This window comes from Mus musculus, chromosome 3 (genome assembly GCF_000001635.26).
Source record: "Mus musculus strain C57BL/6J chromosome 3, GRCm38.p6 C57BL/6J".
NCBI classification, from domain to species: Eukaryota; Metazoa; Chordata; class Mammalia; order Rodentia; family Muridae; genus Mus; species Mus musculus.
In genome coordinates this window covers 27,838,588-27,847,209 of record NC_000069.6, presented here as the reverse complement: position 1 = coordinate 27,847,209, position 8,622 = coordinate 27,838,588, and the positions used below count along the sequence as shown (strand labels likewise).

Below are 8,622 nucleotides of genomic sequence, written 5' to 3'. Positions count from 1 at the left end.
TTCACTCTATTGCAACATTTTTGCTACTCACACAACAACTTAAGGGAAAGGCTGGATTCAGCTCTATTTTGAACACCTTCCTTGCCAACACCCAGCCTGGCACGATCAGGAAACTAGAGTCAGAGTCTAGAAAGTCCTACTGTGAAGTGTAAGGTACAGGGCTCACAGTGTCACTGTAAAACAGAAGAGGCACTAAGAATGTGGCTAGTTGGTAGAGTAATTACTCTTATGCTTAGTATACACAAGGCCTGTCTTAGGGTTTCCATTGCTATGAAGAGACACTATGACCACAGTAACTCTTAGAAAGGACAATATTTCATTGGGGTTGGCTTACAGTCCAGAAGTTAGTCCATTGCCATCATGGTCGGGAGCATGGTAGTATACAGGCTGTCAAGGTGCTGGAGAAGGAGTTAAGAGTTCTATAGCTGGATTGGCAGGCAGCAGGAAGAGAGGGGGGAGGGAGGGCCTGACTTGAGCTTTTGAACATTAAAACCCACCTCCAGTTGCACACTTCCTCTAATAAGACCACATCTACTCCAACCAGGCCACAAGTCCTAATCCTTTCAAATAATGCCACTCCCCATGAGTCTGTAAGACTCAAAGTGAGCCTTAGCTACTGGGAGACCCCCAACTGAGACTGGAGAACAGAGTTTGGAGTTGGATGCAAAAAGCAAGAGGTTTATTGTTCTAGCAAACTAGAGTCATCCTGCACCCAGGGGAGAGGCAATCCCTTCTCATTCTCTCATAAGCTTTTTTTTTTTTATACAATTTTTGAGGGTAGATTATAGCAACAGCAACTAGGCAGGTAATGACTGGTGGTCTTGGTGACCTTTACATTAATTGGTTGTGCAGGGAGGAGGACTCGGGTACATTCCCTAAGGCCCAGTGGGAAGTTCCAAGTTGGGGCTCTCTCAAGCCCTTGGGGGCTACTTTCATTTAAACCAACAAGGTCCCTGATTCGATCCTCAGCACTACATACACTGTGTGTGGTAGTGTATGTCTGTAATCACACTAGGGAGGCAGAGGCAGGAGGATTGGGAATTCAAATTCATCCTTAGCTACTAACCTAGGCTTCTTGAGACTCTGCCTCAAAATAATTTAATTTAATTTAATGGTAGATCACTAACTCAAACTCATTTTAATAAGAAAGGAAATTTACCAACTTCCTTAATAGAGAAGTCTAAACTGAGGTCTTACAAGCTTTAAATGAGGTGAGGAGCGGAGATACTTGGGAACTCCACTTCTAGCCTTAACTGTATCTCTCCACACTACTTCGTAGATGTTGAACTACCCTGCCCACAATCTTTCGGACCTCACTTCTGAACTAAAATGGCGTTACCCAAGGTCCCTTGTTACCTTATTTGCCAATGCAAATGTCCTTCCCTCTGTGATGGAGAGGCCATGGAGGGCTGCTGCCTACTGGCTTGCTCCTCATGGCTTGCTCAGCCTGATTTCCTGTAGCATCCAGGATCACAAGCTTAGGAGTTGGCTGGGCCCTTTCACAACAACCTCTAATTTAAACAACGAAGTATAGACTTGACCACAAGTCAATCTGGTGGGAACATATTTTTCAATTGAAGTTCCTTCTTCCAAAGGATGACTCTAGCTTGTGTCAAGTTGAAAAAACAAAAACAAAACAAAACAAAACAAAAACCACTAGCACCCTATCCCTAAATATTGATGTTCTCCAAAATTAATCTTGAGTCTTCCTTTATGGAGTCTCATTGACTGATCTCCTCCTACCTGAGGATGTAAGAATCAAATTCAAGTTCTCAGTCTTGGCCACAATTACCTTTACCCACTGAGCCATCCCATCAGCCCTGACTTCTCATTTTATCTGAACCCTTTCACTGAAAACAGGGCAATACTCACACCAATGTTCATCGAATTTTATAACCCAAAAAGGATTCATCTTAAAGTCTTGTATTAGTGAACTCTTCCATGTCTTTTAGCTTCATCTTCTTCCACTCGCCTATGTTTGTCCATCTCTGATTGAACTCCCACATTCTGCCTTCTGTTACTCCTTCATTGCAACTGTATCCCTTTCTTCTACAATACCTGCTCTTTAATTAGGGACCACCTGTGCTAGACACTCTGTAACGATTTTTGCGTTTCTTCTCCTTCAGTGTGTGGTATGTTCTACTCTTGCCTTTTGGGATGAATGAAGCAGCTTTGACTTACTAATCTAAGTGCGAGGGTTGGGGAGATGCCTCAAACAGCAAATGCTTGGCTGCTTGTCCTGCAAGCATGAAGATCGGAGTTTGAGCTTCAGAATCCATTTTAAAAACATACCACGCTTCGTCACAGTGCAGGGGAAGCAGAAGCAGGTAGACTGATAGATCCCTGGGCTCACTGGCTGCCCAGCCAGCTTAACCCACTTGCTAAAGTCTTCTGTCCTTTCCTTATTGATTAGTGGTTCTTTAAGTACTCTGACCACAAGTCCTTGGTGAGTTCTGTGACTTAAAAATGCATTCCTTCCTGTCTTTGCTTTGTCTTTTTAATCTTAATGTTGTCTCTTGATGATAAAAACTATTCATTTTGCTGGAGTTCCACATGCCAATCTTATCCTTGGTTAGCATTTCTTTTACAGGTGTTCTGTTGAATAAGTTTCTACTCCCAAGTAACAACACTATTTCTCTATATTAAGTTCTAGAATTGAATTCTTTTTACATTTAGGTTTTGGCTTTGTGTGTTTGGGTTGTGTGTGTGTGTGTGTGTGTGTGTGTGTGTGTGTTTACATGAAGGAGTCAGGGAGCACACTGTATTATAACAAATGTGTGGACATAAGAGGACAACTTTCAGAAGTTGGTTCTTGACAAGAATAGGGTTAATCTATCTTGTCCTGAGCTTACCCTGACTCAGCTTGTGTCCCTCAACCTCCTGACCTGTTGTCACATCTGTCTTGGTATCACATTCAGGACTTTCCATGGACCTGATCACACCCAGATACATAACCAAAATAACTGCTGTGTATATAGCCAAACCAAATATTGCCAGGTTCCCCTGACCTACCCCTGACAATGATGTCACTGTGGTTTTTACCTTTATATACATTGTACCCCTGAGCTTTGTTGTCAAGAGTTCTTTGGTGCAAAGGACTGCTCTCAGTCACAGGCTGTTAAAAGACTCTACTTTGGCCTTCTATGCATAGTGGGCTGTAACTCCACACCTTGTTGGAGCCCAGTCTCTCTTGTTTCCACTGCACTCTGTGCTGGGCACTCAGGGCCAGGGGGCCTATGGCACTCCTGTCTTCAGTTCCAGTCTTTCTTGTAGGAGTATTAGGATTACAGAACCACATCCCTGCCTATGATGTTTTTTAGACAGTCTCACTGTCTAGCAAGGGCTACTCTGGAATCACTCTATAGACCATAATGGCCTGGAACTCACAGATCCTCTGGCCTCTGCCTCCTGGGTGTTGTAATTTATGCCAACTACAGCCAGCATATCTGACTTTTTACATGTGTTCTGAGTTTTGAACTCAGGTCTTCAGGTGTGTGGCAAACGCTTTTACCCATTGAGTTTATCACCCCAGCTCTCAAATTCAGATTTATAAGTCATATATAATTTCTTTTATAATATAATGTGAGGTCTGGATCAGTGTGTGTGTGTGTGTGTGTGTGTGTGTGTGTGTTTGCATGTGTGTTGTCGTTTGAGACAGACTCTGGGTCTACAGTTTACAGCCGTGGCTGATCTGCAGCTCACTATCTGTACCATGCATGGCTGACAGCATGTCCCGCCAGTGCTGTCATCAACGTCATGAGACACCAGTCCCAGCTTCTCACATTGACTGCATCTGATAGATGCCTCCTATTATTTTTCTGCTATTAGTGCTGCAGGGATCTTCCTGCTTCTGCTGCCGCCTCCCAAGTGTTATCACACTTAGTCAGGTGTGCTGACTACCATGCTTGAATTTTTTTTTTCTTTGTTTGGGGTTTGGGGTCTGGTGTTTCTTTATTTTTTCCTTTGTTTCTTGAGATGGTCTCACATAGCCCAGGCTGTCTTTGAACTCTCTCTGTTGCCAAAGCTAGCCTCTAACTGCCCCTGCCTCCATCTCTCCAGTGCTAGAATTCCAGATGAGCTCCACCTGCCTGGTTCTATCACAGGGTGTTTGTCCCTCGACCCTGTCCTATGTCTCCTCCCCCGCACACCCCAGGGTCTCTCTCTCTAACTCACAGAGATCGGCCTGCCTGTCCCTTCAGTGCTGTCATCAACGTCACGAGACACCAGTCCCAGCTTCTCACATTGACTGCATCTGATAGATGCCTCCTATTATTTTTCTGCTATTAGTGCTGAAAACCAACTAATTAATACTAATAACCCTGGGTCCCTCTGAGGTAGGATGATTTTACAAACTGAAGCAAGAAAGCGAACGTGCCAGCTGTTGGTGTACAGGAACTTAGCAATCTCCCAAGAGTGCCCACTTCTCCCTCGTAGTTCAAAGGCACTCCTTGTAAAAGGAAAACATTCTTGTTAGTTTGCTTGGGTTTGTTTAGCCTGTTTGTTTGTTTGTTTGTTTGTTTGTTGAGACAGTGTCTTACATAGCTCATAGAAACCTCCATTTCACTACATAGCCAAGGCTGCCTTCTATTACACTCTGTGGTTATGCGATGCGATGCTGTTCCAGGGCCCATTCTGCGGCATCATTCTGTGACTGTGTTCTCTAGTTTCATTCTGTTGGCTCCAGTCTGTGATTCTGTGGCTCCTTTCTCCTTGCTTTGGGGCATCATTTTCAAACTGACTTTTTAAAAATTTGATTTTGTATGTCCTGAGGTTGAAAAGGCCTTTCTAACTGAGTGGCCCTAAATAATACAGTAGAAGAAAAATATTAGCTAACTAAAAGAAATCAATATTCAGATTGCAAAATTATTCCAACATTAATTGATATATGAACAGTGACCAGTGATTGTATTTCTAAAGGTTTGGCTGCATGCACACGAGAGTTGAACACAGCAAGAATAAAGGCCTCCTCCTCACCAGTTCTGAGGATCACCGTGACCTTATTTACCTCACGTAGGCAAAAGGTCCTATCTCCAAAGCTGAGACTGGCCACTTCAAATAAGAATCGGTTCTTCCAAATACATACAACTTGCTAAAACCTGCGAGGCAAGGCCGAAAGCCCTTCCTTCTAAACACACTTCTGTTGGTTCTGGTGGTAGCTTCAGTTTGGTTTTGCTGTGGTGGGGGTTTAGCCCAGAGTCACACACAGGCTTTGCAAACTCTCTCCCCCTCCACCTTAGAATAAAACCATGTCTGAAAAGTCGCTATCCACCTAGCTTCCCGAGTCCCAGGAAAGAAGAGATTGCCTTAAAGCCTGGCCACAGTGATCCCCACTGAGTGGCCTGAAAGTGATGTGCACCACAGCTTAGCCATTGGTAAGAGGCTTAAACTGTGTCTTCCTTGCTGCTTCTGTTGGAGTTCTGTATTCCTGCTCTACATTCAGGGATGGACAGAACAACTGGGAACCAGAAACACATGAGCAGAAGTGGCAGTTACCTTGGGGGAGAGTCAATTTTATGCATAGCTGATTCCTCCAGGTGCAACCCACCTACTACTAAGAAAACCAACCACACTGTACAAGAGGCCTGCTCAGAGGACAGATGCTTGCTTCTGCTGTGGCCAAAGAAGATCTATCTAATGGCTCATTTAGAAGAGTAAACTCTGAGGCTCTGAATCATTCACTAAGTCCAGTAGTAACATCTCTGGCAGTTGGCATCTAGAAGCAGAGAGAGAATGGGAAGGGATCGCTCACCAGTTACGCGCTACCTCACCCCATCAGACTGCTTATATCTCTCCTTCTCTCAATGCATAAAATTCTCACCAGCAAGGTGGAAATCTTATTGCCTAAAAGCTGCTCAGTGAGGGATAGCTTTGGTGTCTTTGAAAGTTTTTAAAAACTTTATAAAGTGTGTATGTGCATGTATGTACAGGCATGTGTGCTCCACAGCACATATGTGGGGGTGAGAGGTCAGCTCTGTGGAGTCACTTCTCGTCTGCCTTTTCATGTAGGTTCTGGGCATTGAACAGTGATCATCACACTTGCACAGCAGTGGATTCGCTGGCTGAGCCATCAGTCTCACCACATATTGCTAGTTTCTACTTCTTTTGGCTTTGTTTTTTCTGTTTGTTTGTTGTTGTGTTTTTTTGTTTTGTTTTGTTTTGCTTTGCTTTTTGGAATAGGATTTCACTATGTAGCTCTGGTCTTAAACTCAGAGATCCACCTGCCTCTCTGCCTCCTGAGGTCTGGGATTAAAGGCAAGCACCACCACTGCCCAGTTATTTTCTATTTCTTTAATTGCTTTTATTTTTATGTGTTTGTTTGCTGGGAGGTAGGGGCCACTTGTGGGAAGTCAGAGGACAACTTTTAGGAGTTGTCCCTTGTATCATTTGGGTCCTGTGAATCGACACATGTAAGGACCTTAGGCTTGGCAGCAAGTGTCTTTGCTTCTTGAGCCATCTGACTGGCCCCAGGTCTGAGCTTTTAACTGAAGTCTCCACTTCTGTGACTGCTGTGTCTAGAAAGCTGAGCTGCCGCTTGGTGGATCCCCCTGTGCCTCAGGGGTCTGCTCTATCCTCTGCATCGCTGTAAACATCTTCAATCAGTTCTGTTCTGTGAAAGGGTCTTGAGCTCCTGGCACATAAAAACCACAAACAAATATTTCCACCGTCCTGCAAAACAGCAGCTCGGGCACAGTGCTGGGCGCACAGAGCTGGGACTCTGCCTTCTTCTGAAGTCAGCAAGGAACGAGGGAGAGCATTTTTCACTTGGGAGTTGGAGAGCATTCGTATTGGAGCACTATTAGTATATACGATTACATCTTCAGCAGGCTACTTAACCCGAGTGCCCCTTCCTCCATCTGGAAACTCAGAAGATAAGCAGGAGCAATACTGTTGCACAGGCAACTGGTGAGAGACTGGAAAGCACTCTGCAAAGATTACGTGGCTGCGTTCCTGCTCGTTGCCACAGGCTGGTTTCAGACCCGTCTAGAAAACAAAACAAACAAACAAAATCACCCAGAAATCAGCAACAAACCCTAAGCTCCAAGCTGAGCAGTATGCCCTGGATAAAAGTAAGAAAGAAAGGGAAATTAGTCTGAAGTAGGGCTCTGACCACCATGAAAAAATGGCACCTCTGAAGAGAAACAGAAGCAGAACACTTCAATAGAAAGAGGGGGCACGTGACAGTGTAGTGTGTATCACCCCTGCAGACTTCTAGACACCCTCGGTCCTTCCAGTGAGAAACTGAAAGTATAGCAAGGTGATATACACACACACACACGCACACATGGTGAGTTCCAGGCAAGTTAAGGCTACACAGTGAGATCCCATCTCAGAACATAGAAAAAAATTAGAAAAGAAGAAATAAAAATTACAAAGCAGAAGGAAGAAATCCTCTAGTAGGAACAGAGAGGGACTAACGGTGAAGGAAGGGAAGGAAAGAGGACAGTGTTGGGACAGTCTCGGTGTACAACATGCGCTTCCATGAGAATATCCAATGGACACAGTGCCACGTGCAATTCATGCACAAGGAAAAAGACAAAAATCCCCTAAAAAGCAGCCAAACAAAATATATTCTCTGTTGTTTAATTAGCAGTCAGTCAACAGACATCCTTTGACCAGCAACGACCATGTGTAAAGAAAGCTTCGTGCTAAGCTCACTGTATCAGATACAATTTTAAGAAATAGCGAAATGCAAAACAAAAGATAACAGCGCTTGCTCTGAAGAGCTCTGAACCTAATTGGACAGATAAGACATTCGCCTTCGACCAGATAAGCGGCACCACAAGGCTGACTAGTTCAATACTAAGTGGAAAAGCAGGGGACGAACTGCTGTGGGCCAGAATGGGCAAGAAAGGTTTCTAAGAACAACGAAAGAGAGGCTGTGGTGGGTCAGTGTGGGATGGTAGCTAGAGAGGGAGATGGAGGCAGAGAGGAGAAGACAGGTAAGTAAGTAGTCTCCAGGTAACCTGGAGAATCTTCTACGGAACTCATTTGAAGATGAGTGGGTGTCGGACCACAGAGATGGCTCAGCAGGGAAAGAGCCATTTCTCAGGTGACTGGAGTTTTATCTCTTGGATCCTGAAAGTTGTCTTCAGGCCTCTACACTCGTAGCAAGGCATGCGCATATCAACATGCCTCCCCCACCACCAGCTCCAGCTCCACACACACTATCTCAGTTAGGGTTTTACTGCTGTGAACAGACACCATGACCAAGGCAACTCTTATAAGGACAACATTTAGTTGGGGCTGGCTTACAGGTTCAGAGGATCAGTCCACTATCATAGAAGTGGGAGCAGGCAGCATCTTGGAAGGCATAGTCCAGGAAGAACTGAGAGTTCTACATCTTCACCTGAAGTCTGCTAGCAGAATACTGGCTTCCAGGCAGCTGGAATGAGGGTGTTAAAGCCCACACCCACAGTGACCCACCTACTTCAACCTTTTAGTAGTGCCACTCTCTGGGCGGAGCAGATACAAACCATCACACACAGTGATGCTTTCCTGCAAGGAGTAGATGCACTTCCCATCAGGGAGTGAAGGTGGACAGGCAAAAGTAGCATTGTTTCCTCCTCAGACCCCCTCATATCCAGGCTACCACTGGAGAGGACTGCCCAGTCTGTCAGAGTG

General features: G+C 44.8%; 1 long non-coding RNA gene across 1 annotated transcript in view; it reads right to left on the bottom strand.

Moving 5' to 3' along the window:
- Positions 1-6,290: 6,290 nt before the first annotated feature.
- Positions 6,291-8,622, bottom strand: part of Gm42194 — a 63,061-nt gene continuing 60,729 nt past the window's right edge. The window contains exon 3 of the long non-coding RNA XR_880705.2: positions 6,291-6,981. This is a non-coding gene — a long non-coding RNA (predicted gene, 42194). The remainder of the gene's footprint in view (positions 6,982-8,622) is intronic.